The 25048-nt window shown below is 34.3% G+C and overlaps 1 protein-coding gene and 1 long non-coding RNA gene across 2 annotated transcripts in view; both read left to right on the forward strand.

The window, feature by feature from the left end:
- LOC145678753 (proliferation-associated protein 2G4) overlaps positions 1-25048 on the forward strand; it is a 51359-nt gene that overhangs the window by 8628 nt on the left and 17683 nt on the right. The window lies entirely within an intron of this gene.
- On the forward strand, positions 1990-9750 carry LOC145678754 (uncharacterized). The gene is made up of 2 exons (XR_014130434.1): positions 1990-2156; positions 6663-9750. It is a non-coding gene; the product is annotated as an uncharacterized LOC145678754 (long non-coding RNA).

The raw sequence follows: 25048 nt of genomic DNA on the forward strand, positions 1-25048 counted from the left end.
CTTCATTAACTTTTACAGGTGATAATTCTTGGGTGTGCTCGTCTTTGAGAATTGTTTGTGTAGTGTACATTCAAATATACCTGTTGAGTAGGTTCATATTCAAAATGAAAAACTGGTTTTTAGATGGCCGAGTATGTAATGATGACAATTTTGTGTCTGAATTTCCAGATTCACATCAGAGCCAGAAATGGCGGAACCCACTGTTGTGGCTGGAAATTGTGAGCAAAGGATGCGTCTGAACATGGAAATTAGTTACTGTCCTAATAGACTTTATAGCAGCGTTTCCCAGCCTTTTTCAAATTGTGACACTCTATGGGTGTTACTTGGATTCTCGCGGCACACTTATAGATATTATTATTTGTAAATATAAAACACAGTGGTATTTTTTTTGTGATTATTGATCTCCTTCTCACAAAAAGCTCTATCACTGGTTTTTCTCCGTGGTAAAACATTATGCTTATTTTTCATTCTAATTTAAAAATAGAAAACAGTTGCAATGAAATATTGGACTCAGGTTTTCAAAAATACGCTTTCTTTTTAAAAACTGTATCCAACCTTTTGCTAAGAAGGAAGATCACTAAATAACGAACGAACAAACAAATCTCTTTTACTTTTAAAACACAAATGTAAGTAATTTGTCGAAAGGATTGAATGATATTTTAAATTTTCAAGTTACGAAATAGTCTGCAATAATGAAGAAGCAATAATGGTAATAACAATGATAACCATTTTGTTCAACATTAGAAATATACAGAATAGTAACCTGGTATGAAATGTAAAAGTGTAGATTCAAAATAGATGTTCATAGTAATGTGAAATACAAATATACATTTTTCCCTACGTTTTGCAATTTGATTACTATAAAATTAATAATTTTGTTTCGATTCCTCGCGGCACACCAGCGGCCCATTCACGGCACACCGGTTGGGAAACGCTGCTTTATAGTATACATTTCCCGTAAATAAATAAGTACTCAGATTGTATCCAGAAGTTAATTTAATTAGTTGTGTTTTTCGGCTCTCTCTCTCTGAAACGTTCGTGAGTAACAATTCTAGTTGCTCTTTTTTCCCTAGATAGTCATCCTCGAACAAGATATTCATGGAGTACTAAAACAATACAGGACCATCTGATAATATACGAGGTGGGTTCAAAAAGTATCGAGCCTTTGGTTGGCAGAAATACATTTATTGATTTGGAAATCCGAAACACTAACCTCCCTTCAAAGTAGTCTCCTTGGTAATGCACACACTTCTTCCAGCTCTCCCGCCTTTATTGGAAAAATTTTGCAATTTTTGGAATTGTGAGCAACCGTGCCGACACATTTCGCATGGTGTCTTCTCTTAACTCAAATCAAGTGCCTTTTAGTGGCATTTTCAGCTTAGGGAATAACCAAACGTCACTCGGAATGTTGTGTTTGACGGCGAAAGCCTGATTCAAATTTCGCGGAAACTCTGCTCATGTCCAAACTCTCATTCAAAATTTGAATGTATCGATCCGATTGAATGGTTTCCGCTTATGTATCGCCTAGCTTTTAGCAAAATCTGTTAGCTCAAGTTTTTTTTAAAGACCGCTCACTACACGTCTTCATTCGTTGGCTGTCTGTTAGAGACTGACACTTTTTGCGGGCGGGAAAAAAATTCATGACCCCACGTAAGTGTCCTCTCTACATCTATCTTGAAGAAAGTTTCCCGCGCTTCATTGGTTTACGCGGGAAAAAATAAGGTTCGTTACTTTATGAACACACCTCGTGTTATTTTCATTTAATCAATTTTAAAATTAGTAGATCACTTTTTAATCTGTGTAATTCTTCGTTAAACAGAAATCAGTTCTTTAACATAGAAGTTTCAAATTATGTCGTCAATGATAGTGTATGAAGGACTAATGTAGATATGGATTCAAATGTTATCTTCCATTCCAGCGATGTGTCGTGAATTCTGTTTTCCAAAGGAAATTAACTTTTTGGGTCTTCTTGATTACTTACAGAACTTAACTTTCCCGGCAGCTTTTTATTTACGGGAACTGTAATTATTAACGTTGAATATATTCGAATTTACCTTTCCGTGTGTGAACATGTGAGGAGACACCTGGAAGAAATATTGCTGACGAAGGCTCCCGAGAGAGGCAATTGTTATGTAATAAACCCTTATGAATACAACGTGAGTGCCTTTTTTATTTATTCTTTGGGTAATTTGACATTTGAAGACCATGATTCGACATAATTGCCCAGTGTATGATGATGATAATACGTAATGATGATCTATCCCTCAGTATTTGAATTTCCAGGTTCATATCAGAGCCAGAAATGGCAGAATCCACTGGCGTGACTGGAAATTTGTTATAGAAAAAAGGTCTGAACATATAAATGAGTTCTTTTGTGTGATAGTCGATAACGCAAAAGTTTTTCTTGTATTTTTGTTTGTCACTTGTGGATAATGTTATTGAAATATTAACCTTGATCTCCACGTAAGCATTCTGTTAATTTATTCGTAAAAGTTTTGTTGACTGCTTGTCATTATCGTCACTTCAGGATTTAGTAATTGTGGATAATGTTTTTTAATTTTTTTAAAAAAAAACAAGATAATGTTTTGCGTAGTATACATTCAAACATGTCTGTTGAGTAACTTTGTATTTAACGATCAAAAAAAGTTTCAAATGGCCGAGTGAGTGTAATGATGATGATAACTATATCTGAATTTCCAGTTTCACATCAGAGCCAGAAATGGCGGAACCCACTGGTGTGGCTGGAAATTGTGTTGAAGATGCGTCTGAACATGGGAGTGTGTTTACGATTCGAATGGATTATACGATATATTACTTATAAATAAACAAGTACTCCCCGTATATCCACAAGTTAATTTACTTTATTATATTTTTTCGGCTTGCACTGGAGCCTTCTAGAATAACTATTCCTATAGTGCCCTTGCTTCTTCATACAGGCATCCTCGAAGAAATTATTATTATAACACTACAGTGTTATCTGAAAACTTTATTGTTTTTATTTATAGAAATGTGTTCTTTAACATGGAAATGTAAAACTATACATACCGGTGATAGCAGGCACGTAGCCAAGAGGTGGGTGGGAGGGTCCGGACCCCCCTCTTAGAGACCATAAATGAAAAAATTAAGGAAAGATGAAACAAAAAGAAACGAGAAAAAGAAGAATCAGCGTTAAAAATAAAAAGCTACAGAAAGCGCTTGTAACTCTTTCTTATGAGGAGAATTGTGAGGAGGAAACGGGAGAAGAACAAAGTTTAAAATGGATATTATTGTAACAGAATATTCCGAATTCCATCTAGCTTCATACTAAGCCTATGGACTACAAATAACGATCAATAAACCGGTTCGATCAGATACTCTCTCCAGTAGGTCTTAAGAAATGTCCCAAATTACCATCAATATGAGCATGGCAACATAGATTCCAGTTACACTTGTTACAGAAATTTTCAATTTCGCGGCAACACTAATCTATTTTATAAGATGTCTTTACTGCCGAAAGAGATCTCGTTGCTATCCTTGATGGCACTAAACGAAGGTAAGAAAAAGAAGAAAAACCGAGTTCAAATGACCTCGGAACACTTATCTTTTTAAAATATTGTTTTACTCCAGATTTCTTGATAGTTCGGCCCGCCCCAATACGAAATCTTAGCTAAACGAACCAATATATGTTGCCAGTAAAATAGATTAGAATGATCGAGACCCTGGTGTGATAACCACGTCACGGACCCCCCTTCCCCTTCCTATTACGAAATCCTGGCTGCGTGCCTGCGTGATAGTATTTAGTGATTATTTTACAATACATGGATATATATATATATAAAAAAGGATGATCTTCCATCCCAGCGATAGGTCGTTAATTTTGTTTACCAAAATTGTTTTTCCATTTGTTGAACTGTGCATTTAAAGAGCTTGACTTTTCCTGTAGCTTCTTATGTACAATAACTATAAGTTGTTTAATGTTGAGTATATTCAAATTTGCATTCATCTCTTTGTTTTAGTTTTCTGAAAATAAGAACAGATTTCTGTTAAATGAGAGAGTACATGGATTAACAACTGAAAATTAAAAAAAAAAAAACAAAAGTTAAATATTCCAGCGGAATTCTTTTCCCAGGGTGAATAGGTAAGGGGACAGCTAGAGGAAATATTACTAAAGAAGGCTCCAGAGAGAGCCAAAATATGATAAATTTTTCTAAATACAACGTGAGTGCTTGTATTTATTTATTTATTCTTTTGAGTAATTTCACATTTGAAGATTATAACTCGTTATAAATTGTCAAGTATGTATGAATGTGTATACATTCAAACATGCCTGTTGAGTAACTTCATATTTAAGGATGAAAACAAGTTTCAAATGACCGAGTGTGTGTAATGATGATAATAGCTATATCTGAATTTCCAGTTTCACATCAGAGCCAGAAATGGCAGAACCCACTGATGTGGCTGGAAATTGTGTAGAAAAGATGCGTCTGAACATGGGAGTGTGTTTACTATCCTAGTAGACTTCACAGTATACATCTTTCATAAATAAATAGGCCCTCACCTTGTATCCAGAAGGTAATTTAGTTTGTTGTGATGTTTCGGCTCTCTGTGGAGCGTTCTTAATTAACAATTCGTGTAGTTTCCCCTATCTTCCCTACTTAGTCATCCTCGAAGAAAGTTTTCGTGCAGTACTTGAAAGGACCATCTGATAACATTATTTTCATTTATTTATTTCAACATTAAAATTAGTAGGATCACTTGTTAATGTCTTCACGCCCTCATGTACAAGAATCTTATTTTTTAATGTAGAAGTATCAAATTATAATGTCACTGATAGTGTTCAGAAGCCTACTCAGCAGTCTTCCATCTCAGCAGTCGGATTTTTTTGTTTGTTTGGTAAATAAACCAGTTTCAAGGAAAGAAAGAAAAAAGGACTAGCACATGATATAACAAGGGAAAAAAAATCCGAGTGATTCTGTGCTCTTCAAATTTTTCAGAATACTTTCATAATATTCTGAGAAAGGTCTAGAGAAAGCAGAGCATGTAGAATATATGCAATGTATAGAGTATTGTGTGTATAATATACAATACAGTGAGTATGTACTATATAAAATTGAAAGTGACTCTTTGTGACCATAACTCTTAAGTGTAACATAAGTTTACGCCTGGGATTTTTTTTCAGTGTTGAATCCATAGTTTTCGGAGTCGCTTAGATGAACAATGACAATTCCGATGTAGTTTAAATCCAAATTCAGCTTCCATTGTCCTTCATATCCAAAATGAAACGTATTCTTCCCGTGCGAAGAACGAGCAGTCTGCTAGTATTATATAAATTCCATACATTATAACAAGCCATTCAACTTCTGGATACAACGTGAATGCCTTTTCATTGATTCTTCTGAGTTTTCGTCATATTTCAAGATAATAATTTGTATTGATGATGTAGTTCCAATTGTCGGATCCATAGTGAGATTTACGGTGCTAAGTCCAAGTGCATACTTACTTGACATGTAAATTAAAAAGGCGTTAAATGTAAAATGTCCAAAGTAACTTAGTATCGAATCCATAGTTTCTAGGGTTGAAAAAGCGGTTGACCCGTTCGAATATATTTTGGAACATGGTTAGTATCCAGGGGCCGCGGTGGCTCAATGGTAGAACGTTCACCTCTGGTGCTTGGGGTCCCGGGTCCGATCCCAGCCCCCGCCAAGTGAACTTAGTGGTGGACAAACACTGTGTGCGTGGATTTCCTCGGGGTTCTGTGGTTTCCTCCCACTTTCTTCATTCTACCATTTCATTCATTACTCATCATCACCGTCTCTTTTAGCCTAACCGGCATAACTGTGGGACGTAAAACTCACAAATTTCATTTCATGGTTAGTATCCATCTCAAGCTGGAATTTTATTTTATCTCTTTTAAATGGGTATCGTTGGGCTGGAGGAGAGGGTATCGAAAAGTAGGATTTCTGAAAATTTATGCCAAAACTAGAGTATTGCGTGGATTTTTGTCGCTACACTTTCATCGATGTGTTCATTCTAAGGCGGAAGGATATTTAGATATTTTCTAGAAACTTATACTCCCCGTGCGAGGAACAGACATTTCTGGTAGTAAAAAATGTAGAATTCTTTGCGTAGTGAACATTCACACATACTTATTGATTATCGTCATATTCAAAGATGAAAATGTGAATGGGGCTTCAGATGGTCAAGTATGTATTGATGACAATTTTGTATTTGAAATTTTCCCCTACTACTTCGAATGAATTCTTACCAAACTGAAGTAAGGAAATGAAATATTACCGAAGAAGGCTCCGAAGAGGGAGAAAATTATACAATTTGTCCCAAACGTAGGTATACAGACCAGCATCGATCAAGTATGGCATTTTATTTTATTAATATAATGAATTTCTTCGCTTTGGTTGTTCCGAGCTAAAGGTATGAGTGAAAATAAATTAAGAATAGATAAGGAAGAAACTCAATCAATACCTGCATGGATAAGAATAAGTAAACGATATAAAATGTCATGACCAATCAGTACGGGACTGTATACCTACTTTTGGGCCACCCTGTATAGTAAACTATGAATACAATGTGAATACCTTATTTGTTTATTCTTGAAGTAATTTCAGATTTGAAGATTATAATCCATTATAGATTGCCAACTATGTAATAATGATATATTTCCTCAGTATCTGAATTTCCAGTTCCGCAACAGAACCAGAAATGGCCGGAACCCACTGATGTGGCTGGAAATCTTGAAGAAAGATACGTCAGAACATGGAAGTGTGTTAACTAATAGGCGTTACAGAATATACTTATTGGGTATAAATAAATACTCATCTTGTATTTAGAATTTAGGTAGTTATATTGTTTGGGTTTTGTCTAGGACCTTCTACAGTAACGATTCATTCTGTTCGTCTTGCCCCTTACAGACACACACATCCTGAAATATTAGAACACAAATATAATCTAAAAACCATATTATTTTTATGTATGGAAATGTGTTCTTTAATATAGAAATTTCAAATTCTGCATACCAGTGATAGTGTTTAGAAGACTTCTACGTTGTGAAAAGATGTTAACTTCCATCTTAGCGATGTCGTGAATTTTATTTTCCAAAATAGATAAATTCTCCCCTTGATGATCTATACACTTAAAAGCACTTACTTTTCCTGTAGTTTTTATTTATAATAACTATACACTGTTAATATTGAACATATTTCTTTAGGTGAGAATGGATTTACAACTGATGAATAGAAAAAAAAATCATATGTTCAAATATTCCATTAAATTTGTTTTCCGAGGACGATAGGTGAAGAGACAACTGGAGCAAAGATTACTGAAAAAGGAGCCAGATTTGTATAATACATTCTTCTGAATACAACGTGGATGCCTTTTTATTTACTCTTTTGTGAAATTTCACATTTGAAGACTATGACTTACTATACGTAGACTTATTATAAATTGCCAAGTATATAATGATGATAGTATGTAATGATGATAGTATGTAATGATGATCTATCCCCCAAGTTTTGAATTTCCAGATTCATATTAGAGCCAGAAATGGCAGAATCCACTGGTGTGACTGGAAATTTGTTATAGAAAATAGGTCTGAACATTTAAATGAGTTCTTTTGTGTGATGGTCGGTCGGTAACCACAAACGTTTTTCTTGTATTTTTGTTTGTCACTTGTGGATAATGTTATTGAAATGTTAACCTTGATCTCCAGGTAAACACTCCGTTAATTTATTCGTAAAAGTTTTGTTGACTGCTTGTCATTATCGTCACTTCAGGATTTAGTAATTGTGGATAATGTTTATTAATATTTTTAAAAAATGATATTTTTTGCATAGTATATATTCAAACATGCCTGTTGAGTAACTTTGTATTTACAGATGAAAACAAGTTTCAAATGGCCGAGTGTGTGTAATGATGATGATAACTATATCTGAATTTCCAGTTTCACATCAGAGCCAGAAATGGCGGAACCCACTGGTGTGGCTGGAAATTGTGTTGAAAGATGCGTCTGAACATGGGAGTGTGTTTACTATTCGAATGGATTATACGATACATTTCTCATAAATAAATAAGTACTCTCCGTATATCCACAAGTTAATTTACTTTATTATATTTTTCCGGCTTGTACTGGAGCCTTCTAGAGTAACTATTCCCATACTGTCCTTGCTTCTTCATACAGGCATCCTCGAAGAAATTATTATTATTATTATTATTATTATTATTATTATTATTATTATAACACTACAAAATTATCTGAAAACTTTATTGTTTTTATTTTTAGAAATGTGTTCTTTAACATGGAAATGTAAAACTATACATACCCGTGATAGCAGGCACGTAGCTAAGTGGTGGTGGTGGGTCCGGAGCCCCTTCCCCCCCGTTTGAGACCATAAATGAAAGAATTAAGTTAAGATGAAACAAAAAGAAACGAGAAAAAGAAGAATCAGCGTTAAAAATAAAAAGTTACAGAAAGCGCTTGTAACTCTTTCTTATGAGGAGAATGGTGAGGAGGAAACGGGAGGGGTAAAGTTAAAAATGGATATTATTGTAACAGAATATTCCGAATTCCATCTAGCATCATGCTAATCCTATGGACTACAAATAACGATCGATAAACCGGTTCGATCAGATAGACTCTCCAGTAGCACTTAAGAAATGTCCCAAATTACCAATAACACGAGCATGGCAACATAGATTTCAGTTACACTTGTTGCAGAAATTTTCAGTTTCACGGCAACACTAATCTATTTTATAGGATGTCTTTGCAGCCGAAAGAGATCTCGTTGCTATCCTTGACGGCACTAAACGAAGGTAAGAAAAAGAAGAAGAAAGAAGAACCGAGTTTGAATGACCTCGGAAGACATCTTTTTCTGTACTTTTAAAATATTGTTTTACTCCAGATTTCTTCATAGTTTGCCCCGCCCCCAATACGATATCCTAGCTAAACGAAGCAATATATGTTGCCAGTAAAATAATTTAGAATGATCGAGACCCTGGTGTGATAACCATGTCACGGACCCCCCCCCCCTTCTATTACGAAATCCTGGCTACGTGCCTGCGTGATAGTATTTAGTGATTATTTTATAATACATGAATAGAAAAAAAATGATCTTCCATCCCAGCGATAGGTCGTTAATTTTGTTTACCAATTTTTTTTTTTTTTCCATTTGTTGAACTGTGCATTTAAAGAGCTTGATTTTTCCTGTAGCTTGTTATGTACAATAACTATAAGTTGTTAATATTGAGTATATTCAAATTTGCATTCATCTCTTTGTTTTAGTTTTCTGAAAATAAGAACAGATTTCTGTTAAATGAGAGAGTACATGGATTAACAACTGAAAATTAAAAAAAAAAAAAAAAAAAATATTCCAGCGGAATTCTTTTCCGAGGGTGAATAGGTAAGGGGACAGCTAGAGGATATATTACTAGAGAAGGCTCCAGAGAGAGCCAAAATATATAATAAATTTTTCTAAATACAACGTGAGTGCTTGTATTTATTTATTTATTCTTTTGAGTAATTTCTCATTTGAAGATTATAACTCGTTATAAATTGTCAAGTATGTAATGAATGTGTATACATTTAAACATGCCTGTTGAGTAACTTCATATTTAAAGATGAAAACAAGTTTCAAATGGCCGAGTTTGTGTAATGATGATAATAACTATATCTGAATTTCCAGTTTCACATCAGAGCCAGAAATGGCGGAACCCACTGGTGTGGCTGGAAATTGTGTAGAAAAGATGCGTCTGAACATGAGAGTGTGTTTACTATCCTAGTGGACATCACAGTATACATTTTTCATAAATAAATAGGTCCTCACCTTGTATCCAGAAGGTAATTTAGTTTGTTGTGATGTTTCGGCTCTCTGTGGAGCGTTCTTAATTAACGATTCGTGTAGTTTCCCCTATCTTTCCTACACAGTCATCCTCGAAGAAAGTTTTCGTGCAGTAGTTAAAAGGACCATCTAATAACATTATTTTCATTTATTTATTTCAACATTAAAATTAGTAAAATTACTTGTTAATCTGTTCACGTCCTCATGTACAAAAATCTTATTTTTTAATGTAGAAGTGTCAAATTATGATGTCACTGAAGTGTTCAGAAGCCTACTTTAGATGTGTATGGAAAAATGTCTTCCATCTCAGCAGTCAGATTTTTTTTTTTTTTTTTTGAAAATAAACCACTTTCAAAGAGAAAAAAAAAAGGATTAACACATGATATAGCAAAGAGAAAAAATCCGAGTGATTCTGTGCTCTTCAAATTTTTCAGAATACTTTCATATATTTCTGAGAAGGGTCTAGAGAAAGCAGAGAATGTAGAATGTATACAATATATAGAGTATTGTGTGTATAATATACAATACAGTGAGTATGTACTATATAAAATTGAAAGTGACTCTTTGTGATCATAACTCTTAAGTATAACATAAGTTCACGCCTGAAATTTTTTTTTTCAGCGTTGAATCCATAGTTTTCGGAGTCGCTTAGATGAAGAATGACACTTCCGATGTAGTTTAAATCCAAATTCAGCTCCCATTGTCCTTCATATCCAAAATGAAACTATTCCCCCCTTGCGAAGAACGAGCAGTCTGCTAGTATTATATAAATTCCATACATTATAACAAGCCATTCAACTTCTGGATACAACGTGAATGTCTTTTCATTTTTTTTTTTTTTTTTTTTTTTTTTTTTTTTTTTTTTTTTTTTTTTTTTTGAGTTTTCGTCATTGATGATGTAGTTCCAATTGTCGAATCCATAGTGAGATTTACGGTGCTAAGTACAAGTGCATACTTACTTGAAATGTAAATGGAAAAGGGGTTAAATATAAAATGTCCAAAGTAACGTAGTATCGAATCCGTGGTTTCTAGGGTTGAAAAAGCGGCTGACCCGTTCGAATATATTTTGGAACGTGGTTAGTATCCAGGTTCCGCTGTGGCTCAATGATATAGCGTTCACTTCTGGTGCTTGGGGTCCCGGGTTCGATCCCAGTCCCCGCTAAGTGAACTTTGTGGTGAACAAGCACCGTGTGCGTGGGTTTCCTCGGTGTTCTCTGGTTTCCTCCCACTTTCTTCATTCTACCATTTCATTCATTACACATCATCACCGTCTCCTTTAGCCTAACCGGTATAACTGTGGGACGTAAAACTCAGATTTAATTTCATTTCATGGTTAGTATCCATGTCAAGCTGGAATTTTATTTTCTCTCTTTTAAGACGGGAGCTCATGTGGTTCGGATTCCACGTTCATCAGTAGGTCCATGTCCCATATAGCCTCTCTGCTGAACGGGACGTTAAACTCAAAATCAACTCAACTCAACTTTATCTCTCTTAAAGAGGTATCGTTGGGCTGGAGGAGAGGGTATCGAAAAGTAGGATTTTTGAAAATTTATGCCAAAACTAGAGTATTGCGTGGATTTTTGTCGCTACACTTTCATCGATATGTTCATTCTAAGGCGGAAGGAGATTTAGATATTTTCCAGAAACATACTCCCCGTGCAAAGAACAGACATTTCTGGTAGTAAAAAATGTAGAATTCTTTGCGTAGTGAACATTCACACATACTTATTGATTATCGTCATATTCAAAGATGAAAATGTGAATGGGGCTTCAGATGGTCAAGTATGTATTGATGACAATTTTGTATTTGAAATTTTCCCCTATTACTTCGAATGAATTCGCTACCAAACTGAAGTAAGATAATGAAATATTACCGAAGAAGGCTCCGAAGATGGAGAAAATTATACAATTTGTCCCAAACGTAGGTATACAGACCAGCATCGATCAAGTATGGCATTTTATTTTATTAATATAATGAATTTCTTCGCTTTGGTTGTTCCGAGCTAAAGGTATGAGTGAAAATAAATTAAGAATAGATAAGGAAGAAACTCAATCAATACCTGCATGGATAAGAATAAGTAAACGATATAAAATGTCATGACCAATCAGTACGGGACTGTATACCTACTTTTGGGCCACCCTGTATAGTAAACTATGAATACAATGTGAATACCTTATTTGTTTATTCTTGAAGTAATTTCAGATTTGAAGATTATAATTCATTATAGATTGCCAACTATGTAATAATGATATATTTCCTCAGTATCTGAATTTCCAGTTCCGCAACAGAACCAGAAATGGCCGGAACCCACTGATGTGGCTGGAAATCTTGAAGAAAGATACGTCAGAACATGGAAGTGTGTTAACTAATAGGCGTTACAGAATATACTTATCGGGTATAAATAAATACTCATCTTGTATTTAGAATTTAGGTAGTTATATTGTTTGGGTTTTGTCTAGGACCTTCTACAGTAACGATTCATTCTGTTCGTCTTGCCCCTTACAGACACACACACATCCTGAAATATTAGAACACAAATATAATCTAAAAACCATATTATTTTTATGTATGGAAATGTGTTCTTTAATATAGAAATTTCAAATTCTGCATACCAGTGATAGTGTTTAGAAGACTTCTACGTTGTGAAAAGATGTTAACTTCCATCTTAGCGATGTCGTGAATTTTATTTTCCAAAATAGATAAATTCTCCCCTTGATGATCTATACACTTAAAAGCACTTACTTTTCCTGTAGTTTTTATTTATAATAACTATACACTGTTAATATTGAACATATTTCTTTAGGTGAGAATGGATTTACAACTGATGAATAGAAAAAAAAATCATATGTTCAAATATTCCATTAAATTTGTTTTCCGAGGACGATAGGTGAAGAGACAACTGGAGCAAAGATTACTGAAAAAGGAGCCAGATTTGTATAATACATTCTTCTGAATACAACGTGGATGCCTTTTTATTTATTCTTTTGTGAAATTTCACATTTGAAGACTATGACTTACTATACGTAGACTTATTATAAATTGCCAAGTATATAATGATGATAGTATGTAATGATGATCTATCCCCCAAGTTTTGAATTTCCAGATTCATATTAGAGCCAGAAATGGCGGAATCCACTGGTGTGACTGGAAATATGTTATAGAAAATAGGTCTGAACATTTAAATGAGTTCTTTTATGAGATGGTCTGTCGGTAACCACAAAAGTTTTTCTTGTATTTTTGTTTGTCACTTGTGGATAATGTTATTGAAATGTTAACCTTGATCTCCAGGTAAACACTCCGTTAATTTATTCGTAAAAGTTTTGTTGACTGCTTGTCATTATCGTCACTTCAGGATTTAGTAATTGTGGATAATGTTTATTAATATTTTTAAAAAATGATATTTTTTGCGTAGTATATATTCAAACATGCCTGTTGAGTAACTTTGTATTTACAGATGAAAACAAATTTCAAATGGCCGAGTGTGTGTAATGATGATGATAACTATATCTGAATTTCCAGTTTCACATCAGAGCCAGAAATGGCGGAACCCACTGGTGTGGCTGGAAATTGTGTTGAAAGATGCGTCTGAACATGGGAGTGTGTTTACTATTCGAATGGATTATACGATATATTTCTTATAAATAAACAACTACTCCCCGTATATCCACAAGTTAATTTACTTTATTATATTTTTCCGGCTTGTACTGGAGCCTTCTAGAGTAACTATTCCCATACTGCCCTTGCTTCTTCATACAGGCATCCTCGAAGAAATTATTATTATTATTATAACACTACAAAATTATCTGAAAACTTTATTGTTTTTATTTATAGAAATGTGTTCTTTAACATGGAAATGTAAAACTATACATACCCGTGATAGCAGGCACGTAGCTAAGTGGTGGTGGTGGGTCCGGAGCTCCTTCCCCCCCCCTTTGAGACCATAAATGAAAGAATTAAGGAAAGATGAAACAAAAAGAAACGAGAAAAAGAAGAATCAGCGTTAAAAATAAAAAGTTACAGAAAGCGCTTGTAACTCTTTCTTATGAGGAGAATGGTGAGGAGGAAACGGGAGGGGTAAAGTTAAAAATGGATATTATTGTAACAGAATATTCCGAATTCCATCTAGCATCATGCTAATCCTATGGACTACAAATAACGATCGATAAACCGGTTCGATCAGATAGACTCTCCAGTAGCACTTAAGAAATGTCCCAAATTACCAATAACACGAGCATGGCAACATAGATTTCAGTTACACTTGTTGCAGAAATTTTCAGTTTCACGGCAACACTAATCTGTTTTATAGGATGTCTTTGCAGCCGAAAGAGATCTCGTTGCTATCCTTGACGGCACTAAACGAAGGTAAGAAAAAGAAGAAGAAAGAAGAACCGAGTTTCAGTGACCTCGGAAGACTTATCTTTTTCTGTACTTTTTAAAATATTGTTTTACTCCAGATTTCTTCATAGTTTGCCCCGCCCCCAATACGAAATCCTAGCTAAACGAAGCAATATATGTTGCCAGTAAAATAATTTAGAATGATCGAGACCCTGGTGTGATAACCATGTCACGGACCCCCCCCCCCTTCTATTACGAAATCCTGGCTACGTGCCTGCGTGATAGTATTTAGTGATTATTTTATAATACATGAATAGAAAAAAAATGATCTTCCATCCCAGCGATAGGTCGTTAATTTTGTTTACCAATTTTTTTTTTTTTCCATTTGTTGAACTGTGCATTTAAAGAGCTTGACTTTTCCTGTAGCTTCTTATGTACAATAACTATAAGTTGTTTAATGTTGAGTATATTCAAATTTGCATTCATCTCTTTGTTTTAGTTTTCTGAAAATAAGAACAGATTTCTGTTAAATGAGAGAGTACATGGATTAACAACTGAAAATTTAAAAAAAAAAAAAAAAAATATTCCAGCGGAATTCTTTTCCGAGGGTGAATAGGTAAGGGGACAGCTAGAGGATATATTACTAAAGAAGGCTCCAGAGAGAGCCAAAATATATGATAAATTTTTCTAAATACAACGTGAGTGCTTGTATTTATTTATTTATTCTTTTGAGTAATTTCACATTTGAAGAGTATAACTCGTTATAAATTGTCAAGTATGTATGAATGTGTATACATTCAAACATGCCTGTTGAGTAACTTCATATTTAAAGATGAAAACAAGTTTCAAATGGCCGAGTGTGTGTAATGATGATAATAGCTATATCTGAATTTCCAGTTTCACATCAGAGCCAGAAATGGCAGAACCCACTGGTGTGGCTGGAAATTGTGTTGAAAGATGCGTCTGAACGTGGGAGTGTGTTTACTATTCGAATGGATTATACGATACATTTCTCATAAATAAATAAGTACTCTCCGTATATCCACAAGTTAATTTACTTTATTATATTTTTCCGGCTTGTACTGGAGCCTTCTAGAGTAACTATTCCCATAGTGCCCTTGCTTCTTCATACAGGCATCCTCGAAGAAATTATTATTATTATTATTATAACTACAAAATTATCTGAAAACTTTATTGTTTTTATTTATAGAAATGTGTTCTTTAACATAGAAATGTAAAAGTATACATACCCGTGAAAGCAGGCACGTAGCTAAGTGGTGGTGGTGGGTCCGGAGCCCCCCCCCCCTTCCCTTTGAGACCATAAATGAAAGAATTAAGGAAAGATGAAACAAAAAGAAACGAGAAAAAGAAGAATCAGCGTTAAAAATAAAAAGTTACAGAAAGCGCTTGTAACTCTTTCTTATGAGGAGAATGGTGAGGAGGAAACGGGAGAGGGGGATCAAGCTAAAAATGGATATTATTGTAACAGAATATTCCGAATTCCATCTAGCATCATGCTAATCCTATGGACTACAAATAACGATCGATAAACCGGTTCGATCAGATAGACTGTCTAGTAGCACTTAAGAAATGTCCCAAATTACCAATAACACGAGCATGGCAACATAGATTTCAGTTACACTTGTTGCAGAAATTTTCATTTTCACGGCAACACTAATCTGTTTTATAGGATGTCTTTGCAGCCGAAAGAGATCTCGTTGCTATCCTTGACGGCACTAAACGAAGGTAAGAAAAAGAAGAAGAAAGAAGAACCGAGTTTGAATGACCTCGGAAGACTTATCTTTTTCTGTACTTTTTAAAATATTGTTTTACTCCAGATTTCTTCATAGTTTGCCCCGCCCCCAATACGAAATCCTAGCTAAACGAAGCAATATATGTTGCCAGTAAAATAATTTAGAATGATCGAGACCCTGGTGTGATAACCATGTCACGGACCCCCCCCCCCCTTCTATTACGAAATCCTTGCTACGTGCCTGCGTGATAGTATTTAGTGATTATTTTATAATACATGAATAGAAAAAAAATGATCTTCCATCCCAGCGATAGGTCGTTAATTTTGTTTACCAAAATTGTTTTTCCATTTGTTGAACGCATTTAAAGAGCTTGACTTTTCCTGTAGCTTGTTATGTACAATAACTATAAGTTGTTAATATTGAGTATATTCAAATTTGCATTCATCTCTTTGTTTTAGTTTTCTGAAAATAAGAACAGATTTCTGTTAAATGAGAGAGTACATGGATTAACAAGTGAAAATTAAAAAAAAAAAAAAAAAAAAAAGTTAAATATTCCAGCGGAATTCTTTTCCGAGGGTGAATAGGTAAGGGGACAGCTAGAGGATATATTACTAAAGAAGGCTCCAGAGAGAGCCAAAATATATAATAAATTTTTCTAAATACAACGTGAGTGCTTGTATTTATTTATTTATTCTTTTGAGTAATTTCTCATTTGAAGATTATAACTCGTTATAAATTGTCAAGTATGTAATGAATGTGTATACATTTAAACATGCCTGTTGAGTAACTTCATATTTAAAGATGAAAAGAAGTTTCAAATGGCCGAGTTTGTGTAATGATAATAACTATATCTGAATTTCCAGTTTCACATCAGAGCCAGAAATGGCGGAACCCACTGGTGTGGCTGGAAATTGTGTAGAAAAGATGCGTCTGAACATGAGAGTGTGTTTACTATCCTAGTAGACTTCACAGTATACATCTTTCATAAATAAATAGGCCCTCACCTTGTATCCAGAAGGTAATTTAGTTTGTTGTGATGTTTCGGCTCTCTGTGGAGCGTTCTTAATTAACGATTCGTGTAGTTTCCCCTATCTTTCCTACACAGTCATCCTCGAAGAAAGTTTTCGTGCAGTAGTTAAAAGGACCATCTAATAACATTATTTTCATTTATTTATTTCAACATTAAAATTAGTAAAATCACTTGTTAATCTGTTCACGTCCTCATGTACAAAAATCTTATTTTTTAATGTAGAAGTATCAAATTATGATGTCACTGAAGTGTTCAGAAGCCTACTTTAGATGTGTATGGAAAATGTCTTTCATCTCAGCAGTCAGATTTTTTTTTTTTTGAAAATAAACCACTTTCAAAGAGAGAAAAAAGGATTAACACATGATATAGCAAAGAAAAAAATTCCGAGTGATTCTGTGCTCTTCAAATTTTTCAGAATACTTTCATATATTTCTGAGAAGGGTCTAGAGAAAGCAGAGAATGTAGAATGTATACAATATATAGAGTATTGTGTGTATAATATACAATACAGTGAGTATGTACTATATAAAATTGAAAGTGACTGTTGTGACCATAACTCTTAAGTATAACATAAGTTCACGCCTGGGACTTTTTTTCAGCGTTGAATCCATAGTTTTCGGAGTCGCTTAGATGAAGAATGACACTTCCGATGTAGTTTAAATCCAAATTCAGCTCCCATTGTCCTTCATATCCAAAATGAAACATATTCTTCCCGTGCGAAGAACGAGCAGTCTGCTAGTATTATATAAATTTCATACATTATAACAAGCCATTCAACTTCTGGATACAACGTGAATGTCTTTTCATTGATGATGTAGTTCCAACTGTCGAATCCATAGTGAGATTTACGGTGCTTGAAATGTAAATTGAAAAGGGGTTAAATATAAAATGTCCAAAGTAACGTAGTATCGAATCCGTGGTTTCTAGGGTTGAAAAAGCGGTTGACCCGTTCGAATATATTTTGGAACGTGGTTAGTATCCAGGTTCCGCGGTGGCTCAATGATAGAGCGTTCACTTCCGGTGCTTGCGGTCCCGGGTTCGATCCCAGCCCCCGCTAAGTGAACTTTGTGGTGAACAAACACCGTGTGCGTGGGTTTCCTCGGTGTTCTCTGGTTTCCTCCCACTTTCTTCATTCTACAGTTTCATTCATTACACATCACCGTCTCCTTTAGCCTAACCGGCATAACTGTGGGACGTAAAACTCAGATTTAATTTCATTTCATGGTTAGTATCCATGTCAAGCTGGAATTTTATTTTCTCTCTTTTAAGACGGGAGCTCATGTGGTTCGGATTCCACGTTCATCAGTAGGTCCATGTCCCATATAGCCTCTCTGCTGAACGGGACGTTAAACTCAAAATCAACTCAACTCAACTTTATCTCTCTTAAAGGGGTATCGTTGGGCTGGAGGAGAGGGTATCGAAAAGTAGGATTTTTGAAAATTTATGCCAGAACTAGAGTATTGTGTGGATTTTTATCGTTACACTTTCATCGATGTGTTCATTCTAAGGCGGAAGGAGATTTAGATATTTTCCAGAAACTTATACTCCCCGTGCCAAGAACAGACATTTCTGGTAGTAAAAAATGTAGAATTCTTTGCGTAGTGAACATTCACACATACTTATTGATTATCGTCATATTCAAAGATGAAAATGTGAATGGGGCTTCAGATGGTCAAGTATGTATTGATGACAATTTTGTATTTGAAATTTTCCCCTATTACTTCGAATGAATTCTTACCAAACTGAAGTAAGGAAATGAAATATTACCGAAGAAGGCTCCGAAGAGGGAGAAAATTATACAATTTGTCCCAAACGTAGGTATACAGACCAGCATCGATCAAGTATGGCATTTTATTTTATTAATATAATGAATTTCTTTGCTTTGGTTTGAATTTCTTGTGGATAATGTTCCGAGCTAAAGGTATAAGTGAAAATAAATTAAGAATAGATAAGGAAGAAACTCAATCAATACCTGCATGGATAAGAATAAGTAAACGATATAAAATGTCATGACCAATAAGTACGGGACTGTATACCTACTTTTGGGCCACCCTGTATAGTAAACTATGAATACAATGTGAGTGCCTTATTTGTTTATTCTTGAAGTAATTTCACATTTGAAGATTATAATTCATTATAGATTGCCCACTATGTAATAATGATATATTTCCTCAGTATCTGAATTTCCAGTTCCGCAACAGAACCAGAAATGGCCGGAACCCACTGATGTGGCTGGAAATCTTGAAGAAAGATACGTCAGAACATGGAAGTGTGTTAACTAATAGGCGTTACAGAATATACTTATCGGGTATAAATAAATACTCATCTTGTATTTAGAATTTAGGTAGTTATATTGTTTGGGTTTTGTCTAGGACCTTCTACAGTAACGATTCATTCTGTTCGTCTTGCCCCTTACAGACACACACATCCTGAAATATTAGAACACAAATATAATCTAAAAACCATATTATTTTTATGTACGGAAATGTGTTCTTTAATATAGAAATTTCAAATTCTGCATACCAGTGATAGTGTTTAGAACACTTCTACGTTGTGAAAAGATGTTAACTTCCATCTTAGCGATGTCGTGAATTTTATTTTCCAAAATAGATAAATTCTCCTCTTGATGATCTATACACTTAAAAGCACTTACTTTTCCTGTAGTTTTTATTTATAATAACTATACACTGTTAATATTGAACATATTTCTTTAGGTGAGAATGGATTTACAACTGATGAATAGAAAAAAAAAAAAAAATCATATGTTCAAATATTCCATTAAATTTGTTTTCCGAGGACGATAGGTGAAGAGACAACTGGAGCAAAGATTACTGAAAAAGGAGCCAGATTTGTATAATACATTCTTCTGAATACAACGTGGATGCCTTTTTATTTATTCTTTTGTGAAATTTGTAACACTTGGGGGTTCCGGTATTGGAAGCCAAGTTTTATAATGATAATGTTATTGTCTCGGGCGCTAAGTTTTGCAACGATAGAAAATTATTAATAATTAAAGGAAAATTTCTGCTCGGGCTGCCAAATAGAATTACTGCGTGATATTATGAATAAGCAGATCTTACGTATTTGGGCGACGAAGAATATGAAACGTATTGTTTTCGGAATTCGATTCCTTATCTCTAATTTGCATATTTAATCTGCACTAGAACGAATAATTAAGGCACTCACGGATGAGCCTAATATGCATCAGAAAAATGAATACCTGACCTTGTGCTTGAAAAGTGAATGGTACTGATGAGCGACAACTCATCTGCCTATTACACAAATGAAATAAAAAAAATGAATGAGAGTTTGGAGAATTGAAGTTGACTCCACGGGGCTCGAACTTCAGTTCTCCAAGGTAAAGATACAGTTTTGCTAAGATGGTTAGGAATTAAAAAAAAAAAATGATATATATAACGAAAGATGACCTAAGTCTAATCGATCCTGTTTTCCCCATAACGGTGTCTCCAAGGCGCTAGGAAAACAGGTGCGTAGTTAATAGTTAAGTGATTTAAACATGCGGAGCAAAAATCTCACAAGCTGCAAAGCTGAAAGAAAGATTTTTCGCTAATGGCTTGTTCAGTTGGCTACACTGACTATCACTCTGTCACCGAAGTGTGTGGAGATAGCAAAAATAGTTAAAAAGCAACAAACAAGGAAAGTTTAATTTAAAGTTTAAAAAAATGAGTTAATTTAGATAAAAATTTCTGATGGTCAATGTAACCGTGCTTCAACTTTTTCTGTTCAGGGTAATTTGAAATAACATCTAGGTATGCTAATGTCAGTTAAAGAAATAGGCATATCTTTGAAATGATAACCACATAAATGCTTTGGTTCTAACGTCAAATAGACTTTTAATAAATTTAACGAGAAATAAGGTGATATCTACAAAAATCAACAAGAAAGTTAATTTGGATTTACAAAAAAAATGAATTAATTGACTTTACTGCAAATGAATCAGACTTTTGACTGTTTTGACCAAATAATATGATTTCTCTTAACACATTCTTCACTGTACAACGTAATATTCAAATTATTCAATCTTGACTGTAAAATTTAGCAACAATCTATTTCTACTCAACTAAACTGACAATATTCGATTCTTTATAATTACTAGGACGTAGTTATACAAACAGAAATTTCTATTAAACTGAATATTAATTAGCAAAATGATTTATTGTTTTCCCCCTAGACATAAACGACTATTAAGTAATTCGCCCACAGTTACTACCTCTTTTTATTAATAAAAGAAATGGAAATAAGTTTAAGAATCGGATTGCGGAATGAAAGAATTAATGATTTAGGTTGCTTGCAAGACTTACTGGAGAAATAGTTTAGAAGCGATAGTATGCTTTTGAGAAAATTTAGTGCACTGTTTCTAATGAACTCTAATGAATTTTCAATATTAAAAGATTTGCATAAAGAAAACATAGCTTTGTACACATACTATATCAGTTGGTAAATAATACAATTCACAATAAAAATCGTTACACAACACTAACTACACAAATATTTCATATTCAAGTACACTACACAGAAATATATATATATATATAGTACTACCATTATTATAGTTTGGCCAATTGATCAAAATAATTATATTGTCGACGCTTGCTGATTTTCTCACTGATTCCTTATTTTGCGAATACACGTTTCTCCATAGCTATGGACCCTATCTGCGTTCGTTGCTCAGATAGGTACCTCCGAAGGGATTTACTCGAGTATCTTAAATTTGTTTACCTTATTTACGAGACTCTAACGATATTACGGGATAAGAATGTTTACACTTATTTGTCTGAAACTTACTCAACATAGCACGTCTTTGGAAGCTTTATATTGATTGTTTCTTTTAAGAATGAGTATAATAAAAATTGACAAGTTACAATAAAATCATATTAAACCTGTTTACCGCTCTGACACATATTTCCCTAACACAACCTATACAACTGTTAAAATTTGAAAAACTAGACTTTGACGCTAAATCATAGTTTACTCAAAACAGAAATTACATTACATTCACACATCTTAAACGCGATTTATGTTTAAAAGAGAAATAATTCATACTTGATATAAATAAATACTGGATTGCATATAAATGATTATAATGACGGCTTCAAGGATCTAAATATTGACACATTACGATTACAAATAAATGCATGATTGAAGATCAAATCAATGTATACAAATTTCACTAGTAAAATAATCAAAAATTTTATGGTACTTATTCAAGAATGAAATTAACAGTTCCTATATCAGTGAATTAATTTTGGAAATGCAACCAAGGCATTAGGCTATATGTTTACTTCTTTTAAAAAGAATAAAAAAAAATGCTCTAAATGTTTACGGACAGTTCCGTATGAATAAACAATGTCCCGAAGTTTCTAGAAAAAGGTGAGTATGGAGATCACGAATCACGGAAATATTGGCCATAGTCCTTCTTCAATAACGAAAATAACAGAATACTTTGTCCTACCTTAATAAGTCCTTCCGCTTATATTTCCACACTTCAGAAGAAAACTGCATTGTACTTAACTGACCGTCACAATGCTTCCTAATGTCCCTTCTCAGACCCCGCTGTCCTCTGGATTCAACTCCCGGAGAAGAGGTCCTCGTTTGTCTGAAGCGTCTGGGTCTTCCTGTGGCAAGGCATCTGTCTCGAGTATCGGGGATCGAACACGTGTCTCCGTCCTTCATCTCCATGTTGTTGAAATGCAACGATGCGTCACTTATCAAATCCATCTGCACTTAAATTTCACTCGCACAGTTTATATATATATCCGCCATACATCGCACTACTTTTCCTGTCTTTGCACTTTATGCGGGAAATCAACGTATATAGAATCACAGACTCACTTCAACATCACCATTTATGTAGCGTTACCGTAAGATGATAAGAATTATGTCTATCTGTCGATGTTTTAAATATTTGTATAAATAATCTTGTAACGACGAAGTTGCTGTGGATAACGCGTGATTTAAGTAGCTGGCTGCTAACGGGTGTTTAGCTAGCCATTTTTCTGAAATTTAAACACTTAAATATATATATATATGTATATATGAGTTGACGTACGCTTATGAATCGCGTGTTGGTGATGTTTTCACGATGAAGTGTCGACTTAGAGTAACCTCTCTTCCGTGTGGGCGTTCTCCCAGCTTTCTTTATTTTTTTTAAAAAAAATAGACGCTTCATTCTTCTCTTTGTGAATTTTGAATTTCGGATTCTGATTCGCCGCTTTAAGTTCGTGACACCATTTCCCAAAAATCGGTTGATAATTTGGCTTGGGTCTCTAGCGTCTCTTCTGGGCTAGTACGTGATGTTAAAGAGTTTCATAAGCACTTGCGAAGATTGTAGATAAAAAATTTTGGTTCCTGTGTGTCTGTGACGTGATATTTGCGATATGGAGGTACTTAGGTAGTGCGACAGTATGGCTGGAGTAACAATAGCAAATTCCATTACCGTTTACTGGCGAGGTAGAAAAGTGGGTGGTCAATTAGTGCGGTTACCGTCTTATGTTTTTTTTTTCTTTCTGAAAAGCAGAGAAACTTCTTTACCTGGGACAAATGAAAGAGGTTGCTTGGTTGCTAAATGAAACAAAATAAAATTTTCCTTGACTTTTTGAAATAAATTGAATTTACATATAAATATGTTTTAATTTGAATATAAGAACAATTAATTGAGTGTGTGAGCGTAATTGTCACAAATTTCACATTTGAAGACTATGCCTTACTATACGTAGACTTATTATAAATTGCCAAGTATATAATGATGATAGTATGTAATGATGATCTATCCCCCAAGTTTTGAAATTCCAGATTCATATTAGAGCCAGAAATGGCGGAATCCACTGGTGTGACTGGAAATTTGTTATAGAAAATAGGTCTGAACATTTAAATGAGTTCTTTTGTGTGATGGTCGGTCGGTAACCACAAAAGTTTTTCTTGTATTTTTGTTTGTCACTTGTGGATAATGTTATTGAAATGTTAACCTTGATCTCCAGGTAAACACTCCGTTAATTTATTCGTAAAAGTTTTGTTGACTGCTTGTCATTATCGTCACTTCAGGATTTAGTAATTGTGGATAATGTTTATTAATATCTTTAAAAAATGATATTTTTTGCGTAGTATATATTCAAACATGCCTGTTGAGTAACTTTGTATTTACAGATGAAAACAAGTTTCAAATGGCCGAGTGTGTGTAATGATGATGATAACTATATCTGAATTTCCAGTTTCACATCAGAGCCAGAAATGGCGGAACCCACTGGTGTGGCTGGAAATTGTGTTGAAAGATGCGTCTGAACATGGGAGTGTGTTTACTATTCGAATGGATTATACGATACATTTCTCATAAATAAATAAGTACTCTCCGTATATCCACAAGTTAATTTACTTTATTATATTTTTCCGGCTTGTACTGGAGCCTTCTATAGTAACTATTCCCATAGTGCCCTTGCTTCTTCATACAGACATCCTCGAAGAAATTATTATTATTATTATTATTATTATTATTATTATTATTATTATTATTATTATTATTATTATTATTATAACACTACAAAATTATCTGAAAACTTTATTGTTTTTATTTATAGAAATATGTTTTTTAACATGGAAATGTAAAACTATACATACCCGTGATAGCAGGGACGTAGCTAAGTGGTGGTGGTGGGTCCGGAGGCCCCCCCCCCCCTTTGAGACCATAAATGAAAGAATTAAGGAAAGATGAAACAAAAAGAAACGAGAAAAAGAAGAATCAGCGTTAAAAATAAAAAGTTACAGAAAGCGCTTGTAACTCTTTCTTATGAGGAGGAAACGGGAGGGGGATCAAGTTAAAAATGGATATTATTGTAACAGAATATTCCGAATTCCATCTAGCATCATGCTAATCCTATGGACTACAAATAACGATCGATAAACCAGTTCGATCAGATAGACTCTCCAGTAGCACTTAAGAAATGTCCCAAATTACCAATAACACGAGCATGGCAACATAGATTTCAGTTACACTTGTTGCAGAAATTTTCAGTTTCACGGCAACACTAATCTATTTTATAGGATGTCTTTGCAGCCGAAAGAGATCTCGTTGCTATCCTTGACGGCA

The sequence above is a fragment of the Thermobia domestica genome, chromosome 2 (genome assembly GCF_964235325.1).
Source record: "Thermobia domestica chromosome 2, izTheDome1.hap1.1, whole genome shotgun sequence".
Classification (NCBI taxonomy): domain Eukaryota; kingdom Metazoa; phylum Arthropoda; class Insecta; order Zygentoma; family Lepismatidae; genus Thermobia; species Thermobia domestica.